This window comes from Scyliorhinus canicula, chromosome 6, assembly GCF_902713615.1.
Source record: "Scyliorhinus canicula chromosome 6, sScyCan1.1, whole genome shotgun sequence".
Lineage (NCBI taxonomy): Eukaryota > Metazoa > Chordata > Chondrichthyes > Carcharhiniformes > Scyliorhinidae > Scyliorhinus > Scyliorhinus canicula.
The window spans coordinates 198,348,628-198,367,909 of NC_052151.1; the positions used below are offsets into that span (position 1 = coordinate 198,348,628).

Here is a 19,282-nt window from a genome sequence, read left to right on the forward strand (position 1 = left end):
CCCCCCCACCGGGTCTATAACGTAAAGCAGCTAATCGTCCACATAAAGAGAGACCCTGTGCCCCACCCCAATACCCCTCACTATCCCCTGCCATGCACTCGATGCCCCAAGTGCCATTGCTAAAAGCTCTATGGCCAGGGCAAACAGTTAATGGGGAGAGCGGGCATCCCTGCCTTGTCCCTCTCCCGAGATTAAAATATTCTGACCGGGTTTGGTTGGTTCTATCATTATAACATTAAGAAGCCGTCTGATATTGGGCGTCAAGTGCCTGCCCTTCACAAATCCCGCCTGATCCTCCCCTATTACCTCCGGGACACAGTCCTCTATTTGTGGTGGCCAAGATCTTTGCCAGGAATTTGGCATCTACATTTAAAAGGGAAATTGGTCTGTACGATCCACAGCTCTCCGTATCCCTGTCCCGCTTCAGGGTGAGAGAAATTGATGCCTGTGACAGCGTTGGTGGAAGCACCACCAACTCCTTGGATTCATTGAAAGCCTTAACTAACAGCTGTCCCACGAGCCCCAAAAACGTCTTATAAAATTCCACTGAGAACCCGTCAGGTCCCGGGGCCTTATCTGATTGCATTGCCCCCAGTCCATCTAACACTTCACCAAGCCCAAATGAGCCCCCGAAGACTTCCACCAGCTCCTCATCTATCTTCGGGAACTCTAACCGCTCCAGGAATTGGTTCATTCCATAAGACCATAAGACATAGGAGTGGAAGTAAGGCCATTCGGCCCATCGAGTCCACTCCGCCATTCAATCATGGCTGATGGGCATTTCAACTCCACCTCCCAGCATTCTCCCCATAGCCCTTAATTCCTCGCGACATCAAGAATTTATCTATCTCTGCCTTGAAGCCATTTAGCGTCCCGGCCTCCACTGCACTCTGCGGCAATGAATTCCACAGGCCCACCACTCTCTGGCTGAAGAAATGTCTCCGCATTTCTGTTTTGAATTTACCCCCTCTAATTCTAAGGCTGTGCCCACGGGTCCTCGACTCCTCGCCTAACGGAAACAGTTTCTTTGCGTCCATCCTTTCTAAGCCATGTATTATCTTGTAAGTTTCTATTAGATCTCCCCTTAACCTTCTGAACTCCAATGAATACAATCCCAGGAACGCCAGCCGTTCCTCATATGCTAGACCCGCCATTCCAGGGATCATCCGTGTGAATCTCCGCTGGACACGCTCCAGTGCCAGTATATCCTTCCTGAGATGTGGGGCCCAAAACTTCTCCCCCTCCCCCCCACAGGGGGTTCCGATTCATATGAACGACTATAGAATTCACAAAACACTTCATTCACCGCCTCCGGATCCCTCACTACTTTCCTCCTCACATCCTTAATTTTCCCCATCTCTCTCGCCGCCTCCTGTTTCCTCAGCTGATGTGCCAGCATCCTGCTAGCTTTCTCCCCATGTTCACATATTGCCCCTTTCACCCTCCTCAGCTGTCCCTCCACCTTTCCTGTGGAAAGGAGCCCAAACTCCATTTGAAGTCTCTGATGCTCCTTCAGGAGCTCCTCATTCGGAGACTCCGCATATCTTCTATCCACATGTAAGGGGCTGGTTTAGCACAGTGGGCTAAACAGCTGGCTTGTAATGCAGAACAATGCCAGCAGCATTCCCATACCGGCCTCCCCGAAAAGGCACCGGAATGTGGCGACTAGGGGTTTTTCACAGTAACTTCATTGAAGCCGACTTGTGACAATAGGCGATTCTTTTTATTATTAAGATGAGTTCTCCTATCAGCTGTCCAGCTCCACCCGTTCAGCCCTTTCCCTATGGGCCCGAATCGAAATATACTCCCCTCTGATGACCGCTTTCAATGCTTCCCACACCACCCCAGCTGCGGTCTCTCCCGTGTCGCTGGTTTTTATATACCACGGAATGCCCTCCCTCACATATCTGGTCTGCTAACAGCCCTGCATCTAGCCTCCACTGTGGGCGCTGAGAATTTCCTGTGTTCACCTGTAGGTCTAGCCAATGTGGTGCATGGTCCGATACAACGATTGCTGAATACTCTGTGTCCACCACCCCCGCTAACAATGTTTTGTCCAGTATTTAAAAAATGACCCTGGAGTACGTCTTGTGCACATGAGAGTAGAATGAATATTCCTTGCTCCTTGACCTCTCAAATCTCCACAGATCAACACCTTCCATGTGGCTCCATGAACCCCCGCAGCTCTTTTGCCATTGCTGATACTTTCCCCGACCTCGAACTCGACCAGTCCATCCACGGATAAAAGACCGTGTTAAAAATCACCCCCGATAACCAACCGGTGCGAGTCGAGGTTCGGGATTTTTCCCAGCATCTTCCTAACAAACGCGACGTCATCCCAGTTTGGGGCATATATATTTACCAACACAACTGCCATTCTCAAGGGGGTGTCAATTACAAGGGGTCATGATTTCAAGGTGAGAGGGGGAAAGTTTAAGGGAGATGTGCGTGGAAAGTTTTTTATACAGAGGGTGGTGGGTGCCTGGAATGCTTTGCCAGCGGAGGTGGTAGAGGCGGGTACGATAGCATCATTTAAGATGCATCTGGACAGATATATGAACGGGTGGGGAACAGAGAGAAGTAGACCTTGGAAAATAGGCAACAGGTTTAGATAAAGGATCTGGATCGGCGCAGGCTGGGAGGGCCGAAGGGCCTGTTCCTGTGCTGTAATTTTCTTTGTTCTTTGTTCTATTCCCTCCAGTTTCCTGCTAACCATAATAAATCTGTCTCCCGGGTTGTCTCCATTTACCCCACCCCAAACGTCACCCTTTTGTTAATCAGGATAGCCACCCCCCCCCTTGTTTTAAAGTCCAGTCCTGAATGGAACACCTGTCCGACCCATCCCTTTTTCAGTCTAAATTGATCTCCCAGCTTCAAGTGTGTCTCCTGTAACATGGCCACGTCCGCCTTTAACTGTCTCAAGTGTGCGAACACACGGGCCCTCTTGACCTGCCGATTTCAGGCCGCGAACATTCCACTTAACTAGTCTGGTTAGGGGGGTTCTTGCCCCCACCCTACCCCACCCCACCCCCTATTGATCAGCCATGACCTTTCCTAGGCCAGCCCTTAGCCCATAGCCCGCACCTCCCCAGATCCGCCCCTCGGCAGCAACCACAATCTAGTCTCCATCTGCAGCCTCGTGGAAGTCCCCTAATTGTCAGCAGTGTCCCGTGTCCACCCACCACCACCCTGCCCCGTCACTTTTCAGCTCACCACCCACTTCACTCCGCTGAACCAGCTTTACCAGCTAGCCGAGCAGGTCGCGTCCCTGGCACCAAGGATTGTATCACCCGCTGGATCTTTACCCCCCCAACTCTTAACACAAGTTTTCAAAACAATAGCACCAAACACAGAAAGCAAACAAACCATCCACTTAAGGTCTCAGCTCAACGCACCCCCCCCCCCCCCCCCCCCCACCACTCTCTTTACAACATCTTATCAATCCCATCACCTTCAAACAGAGCCCCATACAATGGAAGTGAAAACAAACAGGATAAATGGAAAGATAGAAAAAATTATCTATGCAAAAACTCAGCTGTCTTTCCTTCCTGGAACATCTCAATTTGAGAACTTTTCTTCAACCCCCTCCATTTTTTTATTTTTTCTTTGTTATAAACACAAAAAAAAAGGAAGAAACTGTACCTTGCTACATACACTAAAAGGTCAAAGTTAGATAACTCCGAGAAATCCTTCTCTTCCCCGGTCATTGCAACTCAAGTTACAGTGCACCGCAGAAATTTTAGATTCAAATCACTACCGATCAGTTGTTATTTTTTTTTATTCTCCTTCTTTTTCACATTTTCTCCCAAATTTTCACCCACCAGCAACAAACAATAATCAGTAACAAATATGTCAATTCCTAGAACAATAACAACGATCCAATCCTCCCAAACAAACCCCAAACATTAGCCCACAGATTCACATAAGCAAATGACAAAAAGGAATCAGGAATCACCCATAGTCACCATCAACACACACCGTGCCCCTCCCCACAACCCTCCCACCCACCCCCCCAACTAATGTTCGATGTTATCCAGTTCTTGAAAGTGCACAATGAGTAATGCCCATGAATTGTAGAACCCTCCGTCCTTCCCCTCAGTTCAAACTTAACCTTCTCAAGAGTCAAGAATTCCAACAGGTCCCCCCGCCACGCCAGGGGATAGGGTGGAGAGGCTGCCCTGCATCCCGTCAGGATCATCTGCCTCCGCATCCGTTTCCAACGCTGGCTGGTCCGACACGCTGAATTTGGCCACCCGAGGGCCCGGGTCCAGGTTCACGTGCACCACTTTAGAAATTACCCTAAATACCTCCTTCCAGTAATCCTCTGGCTTTGGACAGGACCAGAACATATGAACGTGATTAGCAGGCGGCCCCCCGCCATGTTCACACACATCTTCTACTTCTTCAAAGAATCGGCTCATCCTCGCCCTCGTGAGGTGTACTCTGTATACCACCTTCAGGTGCATCAACCCCAACCTCGTGCACGAGGTGGAGGCATTCACTCTCCGGTGCACCTCACACCTGAACCCCTCCTCTATACCCTCTCCCAACTCTTCCTCCCACTTTGCTTTGATCCCTTCCAGTGGTGCCTTCTCCTCTTCAAAAATAACCGAAGTAAACCGCCGACACTACCCCCTTCTCCAGTCCCCCTGTCGTCAGCACCTCCTCCAGCAATGTGTAGGCCGGCTCACCGGGAAGCTCTGTATCTCCTTTCTGGCAAAATCTCAAACCTGCATGTATCTAAACATTTCCCCCTGATCCAGCCCATACTTCGCTTCCAGCTCCTTCAATCCTGAAAACAGATCTCTAAGAAACAAATCTTTTAGTGTCTTAATCCCCTTCTCCTCCCATTTCCAAAAATTTCCATCCCACCTCCCAAGCTCAAATCTGTCATTCCCCCAATTCGGCATTTCCCTTGACCCTGCCCCCCAACCCGATGTGTTGGCGAAACTGTCTCCAAATTTTCAATGAAGCTATTATTACCGGACTCCCTGAGTATTTGCCCGGGGCTATCGGGAGCGGCGCTGTTGCTAGTGGTTTCAATCCCGACTCCCTGCACAAACTCTCCTCCATTCTGACCCACTGGGAATCAACCCCTCTGACCCAGCTCTGCACCTTCTCCACATTCGCCGCCCAGTTGTAATACATCAGGTTCGGAAGACCACAACCCCCTGCCTGCCTTCCCCTCTGTAGCAGCACCTTTCTAACTCTGGCCACCTTTCCTCCCCATATGAACGAAGTAATTGGTTGGGCAACACGGTAGCATTGTAGTTAGCACAATTGCTTCACAGCTCCAGGGACCCAGGTTCGATTTCCGGCTTGGGTCACTGTCTGTGCAGAGTCTGCACGTTCTCCCCCATGTGTGCGTGGGTTTCCTCCAGGTGCTCCGGTTTCCTCCCACAGTCCAAAGATGTGCAGGTTAGGTGGATTGGCCATGCCAAATTGCCCTTAGTGTCCAAAATTGCCCTTAGTGTTGGGTGGGGTACTGGGTTATGGGGATAGGGTGGTGTGGGCTTGGGTAGGGTGCTCTTTCCAAAAGCCGGTGCAGACTCAATGGGCCGAATGGCCTCCTTCTGCACTGTAAATTCCATGATCTAATCATTCCCTCAATCTCTCTGACAAAAGTCTTTGGCAGGAAAATCGGCAGGCATTGAAAAATAAACATAAATCGCGGCAACACATTCATTTTAACCGCCTGTACCCGACCCGCCAGTGACAGAGGAAGACCATCCCACCTCGCCAGGTCGGCTTTCACTCTCCCCACCAAACTAGTGATGTTGTACCTGCGAAGCCTCCCCCACTCCCGGGCAACCTGCACCCCCAGGTACCTAAAGTGAGTCCCTGCCCTACGGAATGGCAGCACCCCCACCTCTGGCCGAGACACCATAAAATACGCACTCTTGTCTAGATTTAGTTTGTACCCCAAGAAAGATCCAAACACCCGAAGCTGCTCCAAAATTCCGCCTCTCGACCCACTCGGTTCCAACATATACAGCAGCAAGTCATCGGCATATAAGGACACCCTATGCTCTATCTGCCCCCCCCCCCCCCGCACTATTGCTTTCCATACCCCCGAACTTCTTAATGCGATGGCCAACGGCTAAATTGCATGCGCAAACAACAGGGGGGACATAGGACATCCCTGCCTCGTCCCACGGTGGAGAGCAAAGTATCTCGAGCTGATGTTGTTTGTGCGGACACTCGCCCTCGGCTCCTTATATAATAGCTTTACCCAGTTCACAAATCTTGGTCCAATCCCAAACGGCTCCAGAACTGCCATCAAGTACCCACATTCCACCCGGTCAAACGCCTTTTCAGCGTCCAATGCCACAACCACCTCTGTTTCCTTCCCCTCTGCCGGTGCCATAACGACGTTCAAAACCCTCCTAATGTTTAAAAAGAGCTGCCACCCGCTCATGAACCGCCTCTGATTTTCACCTATCACCTTCGGGAGGCACTCCTCCAGCCTACCCGCCACTACCTTCGCCAATACTTTTGCATCCACATTCAGAAGTGATATGGACCTATACGACCCACACTCCGTCGGATCCTTATCCTTTTTTAGCAACAGGGAAATTGATGCCTGCCCCAAGGTTTCCGGCAGCACCCCCTTCCCTATCGACCTTTTCAAACATCCCCACCATCAGGGGTGCCAGCTTATCCTTGAATTTTTTATAATATTCCATCGGAAACCCATCCGGCCCTGCCACCTTCCCCAACTGCATCCTCCCAATCACATCCTTTATCTCCTGCTCCACTATCACTCCTTCTAATGTAGCCCTGTCCCCCTCCCCTAGCCTCGGGTACTTCAACCCATCTAGAAATTCCTGCATCTCACGGTCTCCCCCGGGTGGCTCTGACCTGTAAAATTCCTTAAAAACCTTGTTAATCAGATCCGGAGTCACCACCAACATCCCTGCCCTATCCCTCACCTGCACAATTTCCCTTACCACTGCCTCCCTTCGGAACTGACCTGCTAACGTACCTTCTCCATGTTCGTAAACTGCACCTCTTGCTCGCCTCAGTTGGCGCGCCGCCTTCCTGGTAGATAGTCGGTCAAAGCTCGCCTGTAGTTCCTTGAAGCCTACTCGTGACAATAAGCGATTTTCAATTTCAATTTTTCAATTTCCTCTTTTCCAACTTTGCTGGGTCCCCATCTTCTGCATAACTCCTATCTACCTCCAACATCTCATCTATTACCCTGTGCCAATCCAACCTCTCCTCTTTATCCACCCTGGCCTTAAACAAAATCATCTCCCCCCTCACCACCGCCTTTAGAGCCTCCTAGACAACTGCCTTCGACACCTCCCCCGTACAGTTGAAACCTACATATTCCTTAATTACCTTTTCAATTTTGTCACAGAACACTTGGTCCCCCAAAAGCCCCACATCCAGTTTCCACCCCGGCCTCTGCGCTACCTCCTTCTCCAGTACCATATCCACCCAATGCGGAGCGTACTCTTACACTGCAATTGCCGAGTATTCCGACCCCTTAACCCCAGCCAGCAAAGCCTTTCCCACCACAAAAAAGTCGATCCGCGAGTATACCCTACGGACTGCTGAGAAAAACGAGTACTCCCGTTCCCTTGGGTGCAGGAACCTCCAAGGGTCCACCCCTCCCATTTCCACCATTGGCCTAGCCAGCAACTTCGCCCCCAATCGATGGGACCAGCGAGCGCGGCCGTGACCTGTCCAACCTTGGCTCTTGCACCAAGTTCCAGTCACCCCACAATCAGCTCACGTGTGTCCAAGTCGGGGATGGCCCCAAACACCTTCTTTGCGAATCCCACATCGTCCCAATTGGGACCGTATACACTTAACAGCGCCACTAACCCCCCCCCTCCAGCCCCCCTGTCACAATCACATATCTACCCCCCTGAACTGCCACCACCTTCTCCATCTGGAAGCTACTCTTTTGATAACCATTACTGTTACCCCTCGAGCCCTTCCATCAAATCCAGAGTGAAACACCTGACTAACCCAGCCCTTTTTAAGTCTCACCTGGTCCTTCACCCTCAAGTGAGTCACCTGCAGCATTGCTACATCGGCTTTCAGACTTTTCAGATGCGCAAGCACCCTTGACCTCTTGACGGACCTCCTAACTCCCTCACGTTCCACATGACTATCCTAACTGGGGGTCTCTCACCTCCCCCACCCTTCCATATCCACCATCATGATACCACCAGGCCCTGCCTCATGAGCCTGACACGCCCCTATCCATTATTAACATCCGTGGGCAGCATGGTAGCACAAGTGGATAGCACTGAGGCTTCACAACGCCAGGGTCCCAGGTTTGATTCCCCGCTGGGTCACTGTCTGTGCAGAGTCTGCACGTTCTCCCCGTGGCTGCATGCGTTTCCTCTGGGTGCTCCGGTTTCCTCTCTCGGTCCAAAGACTTGCAGGTTAGGTGGATTGGCCATGCTAAATTGCCCTTAGTGACCAAAAAAGGTTCGGAGGGGTTGTTGGGTTATGGGGGTAGGGTGGAAGTAAGGGCTTTTGTGGGTCAGTGCAGACTCGATGGGCCGAATGGCTTCCTTCTGCACTGTATGTTCTATGTATCTAACATCGAACCCCTTCCCCCCCCCCCCCCCCCCACCCCTCCCAAACCCTCCTCCCCTACATTTACTCTCGAAAAACATCTCCCCAGGGAGAATTGATGGCGGGTTCCTGAGTTGGCACAGGGCAGGTGTTAGGAGGTTGAGGGACCTGTTTGTAGACGGGAAGTTTGCGAGCCTGGGTGAGTTAGAGGGGAAGTTCGGGCTCCCCCCGGGGAACATCTTTAGGTACATGCAGGTGAGGGCGTTTGCCAGACGGCAGGTGGCGGAGTTCCCTCTGTTGCCCCCGCGTGGAGTCCAGGACAGGGTGCTCTCGGGGGTGTGGGTTGGAGAGGGTACGAGTTCGGACATGTACCGGGTGATGCAGGAGGTAGACGAGGCCTCGGTGGAGGAGCTGAAGGGTAAATGGGAAGAGGAGCTGGGTGAGGAGATTGAGGAGGGGACGTGGGCAGATGCTCTGGAAAGAGTAAACTCCTCCTCTTCTTGTGCGAGGCTTAGCCTCATACAGTTCAAGGTGCTACATAGGGCTCATATGACCGGGACGAGGATGAGTAGGTTCTTTGGGGGCGAGGACAGGTGTACTAGGTGCTCGGGGAGCTCAGCGAACCATGCACATATGTTCTGGGCATGCCCAGCGCAGGGGGAATTTTGGAAGGGGGTAGCAAGCACGGTGTCGAGGGTGGTAGGATCCAGGGTCAATCCAGGCTGGGGACTCGCAATATTTGGGGTTGCAGTGGAGCCGGGAGTGCAGGAGGCGAAAGAGGCCGGTGTTCTGGCCTTTGCGTCCCTAGTAGCCCGGCGGAGGATTCTTCTTCAGTGGAAGGATGCGAGCCCCCCAAGCGCGGAGGCCTGGATCAATGGTATGGCGGGGTTTATCAAATTGGAGAGGGTGAAATTTGCCCTGAGGGGATCAGTACAGGGGTTTTTCAGGCGGTGGCAGCCTTTCCTAGATTTCCTGGCAGAACGGTAGGGAGAGAAAGGCCAGCAGCAGCAGCAACCCGGGGAGGTGGGCGGGGGGGGGTCGTTTCTATGGGTTGGGTTTCTATTTCTTCTTTTTTGTATTTACCCGGGGGGGGGGGGGGGGGGGGTTTGTTCTTTTTTGTTTTCTCAGTTGTTAATATTTTCTGTTATTGATATTTTGTGAAAATCTGAATAAAAATTATTTTTAAAAAAAAAGCAAAAGCATCTTCCAGCATCAATCGCTTCCCTCCCCCCTCGCTCGCCTCTTATAGAACAATACAGCACAGAACAGGCCCTTCGGCCCTCGATGTTGTGCCGAACAATGATCCCCTACTCAAACCCACGTATCCACCCTATACCCGTTACCCAACAACCCCCCCCCCAACCTTACTTTTTAGGACACTACGGGCAATTTAGCATGGCCAATCCACCTAACCCGCACATCTTTGGACTGGGAGGAAACCGGAGCACCCGGAGGAAACCCACGCACACACGGGGAGGACGTGCAGACTCCACACAGACAGTGACCCAGCCGGGAATCGAACCTGAGACCCTGGAGCTGTGAAGCATTTATGCTAACCACCATGCTAATGTGCTGCCCATCGAAACCTGCTAAACAGGCTCCAATGTCCGCGGTCCTCCTCTCAACTCACCTAGCTTACTTTAGTTCGCTAGCGCGGGTGTCTCCCCCTGCCAAGATATACTATCCTCTCCCACCCAGTCCCAGAAAAAGAAAAAAGAACAATCCAACCCAGAAAATTCACTAAAATAAGATATAACCGTCGCAACACAGAATGCCAATCAACCCAACCAATGACTTGAACTCTGTAACAATGTGAAGAGAAGTAAATTACAATATACGTCAGTAAAAAGAAAGTTATCGCATTTATACATTTTCCAACTCCCCAAACACAGTCCACAGTATCTCTTCCAGCTCCGCTCCTTACGTCTGTCCCAAGCCTCATGAATGCCTCAGCCACCTCCGCTGTCTCGAAATAAAAGTTTTTGGCATCATACGTCACCCTCGGCTTCGCCGGGTATACCATACCAAATCGCACCCTCTTCTTTTACAGTGCCGCCTTCACTCGCCAGAATGCCGCTCGTCTCTTTGCCAACTCAACCGTCAAGTCCTGGGAGATCCGAACTCCAGCATCATCCCACTCACCTCGCGCTTCTGCTTCGCCTAGCTTAATACCTTCTCCTTCATGCAGTACTTATGGAAGAATACTTACTGCTCTTGGCGGCTCGTTCACTTTGGGCTCCGGCCTTAATGCCCGATGAGCTCGGTCCAGCTCGTACCGGGAGGGGTTCTCACCCTCCCCCATCAGCACCGCCAACTTCTCAGCGAAGTACTCTGTTGGCCTTGGGCGCTCTGTCCCTTCGGGAAAGCCCACAATTCTCAGATTGTGCCGCCTCAAGCGGTTCTCCAAGTCCTCGAGCTTTGCTCTGAGTCCTCTGTTGACCTCCACCACCCTCCGCAGCGCGTCCCCCATCGAGGTGAACTGGCCGCTGTGCTGCAACACGGCCTCCTCCACTTCCTTCACCTTCTCGCCCTGTTCTCTCACCTCGGCCGATGTCTTTGCCACAGCTACCCTCACCGGGGCGATTGCCTCCTCCACCAATGACTTCAATGCAACCGCCATCTCCTTCCTCAAAGCCTCCATGTGCCTTGCAAACTGCTTTTCCAGCTTCACCTCGGTCTTATTTTCCACCGTAAGTAGTGCGGCCCCGCCTTGCAGTTCGGTTTCCGCCATCTTGTCAGCACTTTTGCTGGTCCACTCAGTCAACAGCGAGCCCGTGTTTCCTCCCTTCCTCAACGCTGCTTTTCGCCTCCTTTTAATGGCTTATTATTTTACCTTTTTCTTTTTTTCACCGTTCCTTCCTTCTTCACTCTCAAATTTCTTTAAAACCTTTTTCTCTTCTTTCTTGCACCTCTCCAGAATTTCCCTGGGACCGGGCTTCAGTCTTCTTACCACATTCTAAGTGGGAGCCATCCGATGTGGGACATCTCACCTACATCGCTCCCTGGCTTCGGGCCTGCCGCCTCGGCCTCCATTTGGTTCCGCCCCCACTGCTCCTTTCAAGTTTTCAGGAGAGAGAGAGAGAGAGAAAAAAAAATTCTCTCCGTGCTCTTTGAGCCCTTCGGCTTTCAGGTTGTTTCTTCGGGAATAAAGTCGCGATCCCCACTCCTCCTCCACGTGCAGCCGCTCCACCGAACCCCCCGGGACCAGTCTCTCCTTTCCCGCCCCTCCAACCCTCCGGCTCGGTGAAATTGAGCTTTGATGCTTTAACAGGGCGAGGGAGGCAGGGCCGACCCTGGAGAAGTTTAATTTTTTTTAAATCAGAGGGAAAGACCGCGATATCGCGGACCGGCGGGAGCTTCTCCTTAATGCGGCCGCTCCGCTCGCGAACCCAGTTGTTTTTTTGTTACGTCGTTTTGAGTCATCCAGGTTGTTGTCTTTCATAAGGACCACCACTTCTTCCGACGAGCCAAAATATCGTTCCTGGTCCTTGTAGGTTACCCAACGACAGGCCGGGTAAAGCAGTCCGAATTTTATTCCCTTTGCATACAGGACCGCTTTAACTTTATTAAAATTCAACCTCCTCTTCGCAAGTTCTCCTCCCAAGTTTTGAGACACCCGGATTTCAAACATCTTCCCACATGGCAGCAGGGTAGCATGGTGGTTAGCATAAATGCTTCACAGCTCCAAGGTCCCAGGTTCGATTCCCGGCTGGGTCACTGTCTGTGCGGAGTCTGCACGTCCTCCCCGTGTGTGCGTGGGTTTCCTCCGGGTGCTCCGGTTTCCTCCCACAGTCCAAAGATGTGCAGGTTAGGTGGATTGGCCATGCTAAATTGCCCGTAGTGTCCTAATAAAAGTAAGGTTAAGGGGGGGGGTTGTTGGGTTACGGGTATAGGGTGGATACGTGGGTTTGAGTAGGGTGATCATGGCTCGGCACAACATCGAGGGCCGAAGGGCCTGTTCTGTGCTGTACTGTTCTATGTTCTATGAAATCATTTTGTCTGCCTGGACCACCTCATAATGCGTTCTTTGTCCAGGAATCAATGCAGCCTCACCACCATTGCCCTGGGAGCTCACGACCCTGGGGTTTGCACATAAGTCACCTGTCAGCCCGATCCACCTCCAAAGGCCTGTAGAATGCCTCTGCCCCCATCATTTTCTCAAACACCTTAACAACATATGCACCGGCATCCAATCCTTCCTTTCCCTCTGGCAGACCAACGATCCGAACGTTCTGCCTGCGGGATCAATTCTCCAGGTCTTCCACCTTTTCCAGCAGCCGCTTTGGCCGATCCGGTAAAATGCCAATTTGCAGTGCCATCCCAATGGACTGCTCCTCTTGTTCCATCGCCTGCTCCTGTAGCTTTTGGATTGACTGTCCCTGGGCCGTCACTGTCACCTCCATCCGGTCGACAGCCTCCTGAATCGAGGCAACCATCTTGGTCAGGTTCTCGCACACTTCTTAGGGTGCCGGGCGAACTTCTCATCCAGGTATGTAACCAACCGATCCATCGACCATTGAGCCGGCGGGGCCGGACCTTGCTTCTCTGCCATTGCAGCCACCAAGCTCAGATCCTCACTTCCAACCAGCTTTTGATTCCTTCTTGTGCGATTATGTTTTGAGCGTAGTTAGAACATAGAACATAGAACAGTACAGCACAGAACAGGCCCTTCGGCCCTCAATGTTGTGCCGAGCCATGATCACCCTACTCAAACCCACGTATCCACCCTATACCCGTAACCCAACAACCCCCCCCCCTTAACCTTACTTTTATTAGGACACTACGGGCAATTTAGCATGGCCAATCCACCTAACCCGCACATCTTTGGACTGTGGGAGGAAACCGGAGCACCCGGAGGAAACCCACGCACACAGGGGGAGGGCGTGCAGACTCCACACAGACAGTGACCCAGCCGGGAATCGAACCTGGGACCCTGGAGCTGTGAAGCATTTATGCTAACCACCATGCTACCCTGCTGCCCCAATAGTTCCATTGCCTTCTCCTCTTCTCACTTTTATCCACTAATGTTAGAAAAAATTTCCACGAAAATCCAACTTAAAAGCCGTTTAAAAAACCCACCAAGAATGGGAGCTGCTAAATGTGCGACTGTTCACAGCATAGTTGCCACCGGAAATCTCATGCACAAACCCTCTTGACTCAACACGGGGTCCACCACGTCAGGGCCACTCTTGAAAATACTTGAACCAATTCACGTTGATGTGAATCCCAGCTGAGAGGGCAGGAGCATCACGGGGAGCTGGAGAATTGGGCTACCAGCCCATTAATCGGATGCAAATGAGGACAAAGCACCGAATTGCATGTTGCTGCCAGCGTGGAACGTGTAGCTCAATACCACCACTGACAGGGAACGGGAGCATCGGAATGGGATTGGTGCCCAGCATCCGTCCTGTTTTCAGCTGACACTCCACTTGATTGAGAAACCCGCTACCAGCAGCGGGCAATGGGGCATCCAACCCCTTTTAACAACGTGAATATGTCCCAGAAAATCAACAGCCACTTGCAGAAAGTTATATTGTTAGTGATCACATGGTATCTGGGACACCAAGGGCACAAAAAACATTTTTGAATAAAAGTTCCCACATTCCCGCAAGTATGGAATGTCAACTTGTTGCAGGAGATGTTGCCTTGTACTTGTGAAATGCCACACAAATTGGGCCTGCTTCTCAAGGTTGCTACTTGTTGATGGTATTTGATGTGTGCCAAAGCACAATGAAAGAAGGCAGAAAGTGCAGGGGTGTCAAGGTAATCTAATAGCTCTTCAAGGCACTTTGGACTGAAAGTTCTCTTTCTCTGGTGTGTGATTTGGTAGTGAACTGTAGACTGGCCAAGCAGAGATTCGGTGTCTGGAAGCACCCTGTAAGTCATACTGTTATTATGGCACACGCAGAGTCTGTGCCAGTTCTCTGCAGAGTAATCTCATCCGTCCAATTATCGCACTCTTTCCCCATAGCCCTCTACGTTTATTTTGCCCAATCACCCATTCAGTTTCCTTTTGAAATATTGACTTGCGGCTTTATATCTGCTTATAGGAACAGACCAAAGGAACAGTCTCCTAACCTGGTATGCCATTCATCATTGAGTTCCAAGAATAGTAACTGATGGATCAGAAGTGTTTTGTTGTATTGATTAATAGTTCAAAAATCCTGTCTTGAGTCTCTTCAGCAATGATTTGTCTGTGTTGTTGTTACTCCTTTTCTAAATAATCCAGCTATGAGCAATATCCGTACGGCTTATATCACTAAAAGTTTCCTCCTTAAATAACTCTTCCTCTGGCCACATTAGACTCTGCCAACTGCTTCTATTGTAATATCCTGAGTGAATGAAGATAACTCGAGTAAACTTACACATTTTCCTTTTCTATCTGCTGTGAAATAAATCATTAACAATCAAAATACCCGGCTGGGTCACTGTCTGTGTGGAGTCTGCACGTCCTCCCCCTGTGTGCGTGGGTTTCCTCCGGGTGCTCCGGTTTCCTCCCACAGTCCAAAGATGTGCGGGTTAGGTGGATTGGCCATGCTAAATTGCCCGTAGTGTCCTTAAAAGTAAGGTTAAGGGGGGGGTTGTTGGGTTACGGGTATAGGGTGGATTCGTGGGTTTGAGTAGGGTGATCATGGCTCGGCACAACATTGAGGGCCGAAGGGCCTGTTCTGTGCTGTACTGTTCTATGTTCTATGTTCTATGTAAAACAAACTTGAATGCAAACTTGAATTTATGCACTTTAGACATTAGGGGTGAGATTCTCCGCAAATGCGGAGAATCGTAAAGGCTGCCGTGGGACAGGCCGTGACCCACGGCAGCCTTCACGCCCACTTCCGGGGCCGATTCTCTCCCGCGGGCGGGGCTAGGAGCACGGCCCCGTGCGTCAAGGCCGCACGTCAAGCATCACTCCGGCTGACGTGGCCGACGTCATCGGCCGCGCATGCGCAGGTTGGACAACGCCAACCCGCGCATGCGCAGTTGCCGTCTTTTCCCTCAGCCGCCCCGCAAGACGTGGCGGCTTGATCTTGCGGGGCGGTGGAGGGAAAAGAGTGCGTCCGTCACGGACGCACGGCCCACGATCGGTGGGCACGGATCGCGGGCCTATGCCCCCCTTGGCACGACCGTAGTACTGCCGTGCCAATCGGGCACCCAGATGCCCCAAACGGGCATCTGGCGCCCATTTCACGACGGCAGTGAGCAGGTGTGTTTGCTGCCGTGTTGAAACGGGCGTGAAGGCCAAGCCGTTCGGCCCATCGGCCTCGGAGAATCGCCGCTCGCCGTAAAAAACGGCGAGCGGCGATTCGTGGCTTGGGTCGGGCGTGGGGGGGAAGAATAGCGGGAGGGTGTGAAAAATGTCTGGAGGCCCTCCCGCTATTCTCCCACCCGGCGTGGGGGGCGGAGAATCGCGCCTTACATCTCTCCTTTTAATGCAATATGTTCAGATTTATTTGATCAGAAATCTGAACGATGTCTTTGACTGTGCGTTAAATTCAGCAGCAGAAACATGGGGCTGGATTCTTCACCCACCGACGCTGAAAACGAGTTTGGCAACAGGGCGGAGAATCCGCTTCGGTGAATGAAATCGGGAGCAGCGCCGGTTCTTCAATTCTCCATCGCCGAAAAATCGGTGTACTCGTGGGGTACGCCCAGCCGAGTATCCACCGCCTCAGGCCATTGCCTGAGGCCCGCCTCGCCATGCTCCGTCCCCGACCGGCTGAATTCCCAACGGCCTAGACCTCTCATGGTCCCACCGTCCGTGATCCTAGCCTGGTGTCTGCGGACTCAGTCTCGGGCCGCCACAGTTGGGGGAACGGCGATTGGCGGGCAGAGGGGCTTCATTCGGGACTGGGGTTAATGCGGGCGGGCAGTCCAGGTTGCGCGAGCGGCCGGTGTAGGGTACTATTTTGCCGATCCAGATCCGCGGGCTGAGTCCGCCATGGAGCGGCTGCTGCAGGCCGCCACTGTGCACATGCACGGCCTCTGACACAGAGGTGCCGGGGCCGTATCAGCAGCTAGAGCTCCAAGCTCCACGACGACTGCCTGCTATCCCCAGCAGAGGAATGAGGAATCTGTGGCCTTTTGGCACCAGTTTTCCTGGCATAAACGACCACAGTTTTCCCAACAGTGTGGGGACTTAGTCTCAAAAACGGAGAATCCAGTCCATGGTCATCCAGACTGGTCGAAAAAAATCTTGGCCGGAATTTTACAGTCGTTGGGATTTTGATTTCCCGGCGGCATGGGGCAGCTTCAATGGGAAATCGCATTGACAAGAAGCAGGAGTACAGAATCCTATTACCAGAGAATGGCACACTGTTGTGGGACCTTTTATTCTGTGTCTTGTGATTTGAATACAAGTGAGCAGGAAACAAAGGAGATTAAGGGAACAACAAAGTTAACGCCAAAGTTCAGTTTACTATTTCTGGATTGGGAGAGATTCGGAGAAGGGAGAAAGAAAATGTAATTTAAATCAATATTTGTTTTGTTGCAGTTTTAATTGCAAATGTGAGGTATTTCAATAACCAAGCTTCTGAGAACACCGAATATTGCTGAAAATATAGGTTAATAGTTAATAGCCAGCGCAAGTTTGTGAAATTCAAATCATATTTGACAAAACTGCTCGAGTCTTTTGATGAAGTAATTGAGATAGTGTATGAAGACAATGTTTTGATGTTGTCCACAAAGACGTTCAAAATGTTTTAACAATAATAATCCTTATAGAGTCACAAGTAGGCTTACATTAACACTGTAATGAAGTTACTGTGAAAATTCCCTAGTCGCCACATTCCGGCGCCTGTTCAGGTACACTGAGGGAGAATTCAGAATGTCCAAATTACCTAATAAGCACGTCTTTTGTGACTTTGTGGGAGGAAACCGGAGCACCCGGAGGAAACCAATGCAGACAGAAGGACAATGTGCAGACTCCGCACAGACAGTGACCCAAGCCGGGAATCGAACAAAGAACAAAGAAAAGTACAGCACAGGTACAGCCCGACAAGCCTGCGCCGACCATGCTGCCTATCTAAACTAAAGTCTTCTGCACTTCCGGGGTCCATATCCCTCTATTTCCATCCAATTCATGTATTTCTCAGGATGCCCCTTAAACGTCACTATCGTCCCTGCTTCCACCACCTCCTCCAGCAGCGGGTTCCAGACACCCACTACCCTCTGTGTAAAAAACTTGCCTCGTACATCTCCTCTAAACCTTGCCCCTCGCACCTTAAACCTATGCCCCCTAGTAACTGACCCCTCTACCCTGGGGAAAAGCCTCTTACTATCCACTCTGTCTATGCCCCTCATAATTTTGTAGACCTCTGTCAGATCGCCCCTCAACCTCCGTCGTTCCAGTGAGAACAAACTGAGTTTATTCAACCTCTCCTCGTAGCTAATATCCTCCATATCAGGCAATATCCTGGTAAATCTCTTCTGCACCCTCTCTAAAGCCTCCACATCCTTCTGGTAGTGTGGTGACCAGAATTGAACACCATACTCCAAGTGTGGCCTAACTAAGGTTCTATACAGCTGCAACATGACTTGCCAATTCTTATACTCAATGCCCTGGCCAATGAAGGCAAGCATGCCGTATGCCTTTTTGACTACTTTCTCCGCCTGTGTTGCCCCTTTCAGTGACCTGTGGACCTGTACACCTAGATCTCTCTGACTTTCAATACTCTTGACGGTTCTACCATTCACTGTATACTCCCTACCTGTATTAAACCTTCCAAAATGCATTACCTCACATTTGTCTGGATTAAACTCCATCTGCCATCTCTCCGCCGAAGTCACTAAACGATTTAAATCCTGCTGTATCCTCCGACAGTCCTCATCGCTATCCGCAAGTCCACCAACCTTTGTGTTGTCTGCAAACTTACTCATCAGACCAGTTACATTTTCCTCCAAATCATTTATATATACTACGAACAGCAAAGGTCCTGGCACTGATCCCTGCGAAACATCAGTAGTCACAGCCTTCCAATCAGAAAAGCATCCTTTCATTGCTACTCTCTGCCTTCTATGACCTAGCCAGCAGTCGCTAACGCTGTGAAGCAGAATGCTAACCACTTTTGATGAAGTACCATAAAATAGACTTGTTAACACAAATTGTCTGACAAACAGAAAGTAGAGAGAGTAGTGGCAAATGATTGCCATATTGCTAAAACAGATATGCAAGTCAGTGTTTGGGCCACTCATTCTTTGACATATATTAGTGATATGGACATGAATAAATAAGTCATGATTTCAAAGATTTCGGATGAGATGAAACACAGAATTGTTTTTCTAAAATGCTGTTAATATGGGCGGATATGACAGACACCAGAAGGGCAACAACAGATTGGTGAACTGGGCAGTAAAATGACAGATGCAATGTGAAGGGACACATTACGATAGAAAGGATGAAGAGAGACAATCTAAACTAAATGGTACTATTTTAAAGTGGATGCAGGAACTGTGAGACCTTGGGGTTGCCGCTACACAAGAAAGTGGAAAGCAAGTGAACAGAACGATTGCAGTTTGGCAGGAGGAATATGGAGAGACAGTATAAAATCAGGGGTAAAATTCTTAAAGTGGTGCAGAAGTAAAGGGACCAGGGGATATATGTGCATTGAAGGTGGCAGGACAGGTGGAGAGCGTAATCAATAATGCATATTGTAGTCTGAGTTTTATTAATAGGGGCATAGAGTACAAGAACAAGGGCAGCACGGTGGCACAGTCATCAGCACTGCTGCCTCATAGTGCCAGGGACCCG

At 50.8% G+C, this 19,282-nt stretch overlaps 1 protein-coding gene across 32 annotated transcripts in view; it reads right to left on the minus strand.

Moving 5' to 3' along the window:
• LOC119967772 (regulating synaptic membrane exocytosis protein 1-like) overlaps positions 1-19,282 on the minus strand; it is a 1,070,524-nt gene that overhangs the window by 941,755 nt on the left and 109,487 nt on the right. The gene's annotated exons all lie outside the window — the stretch shown is intronic.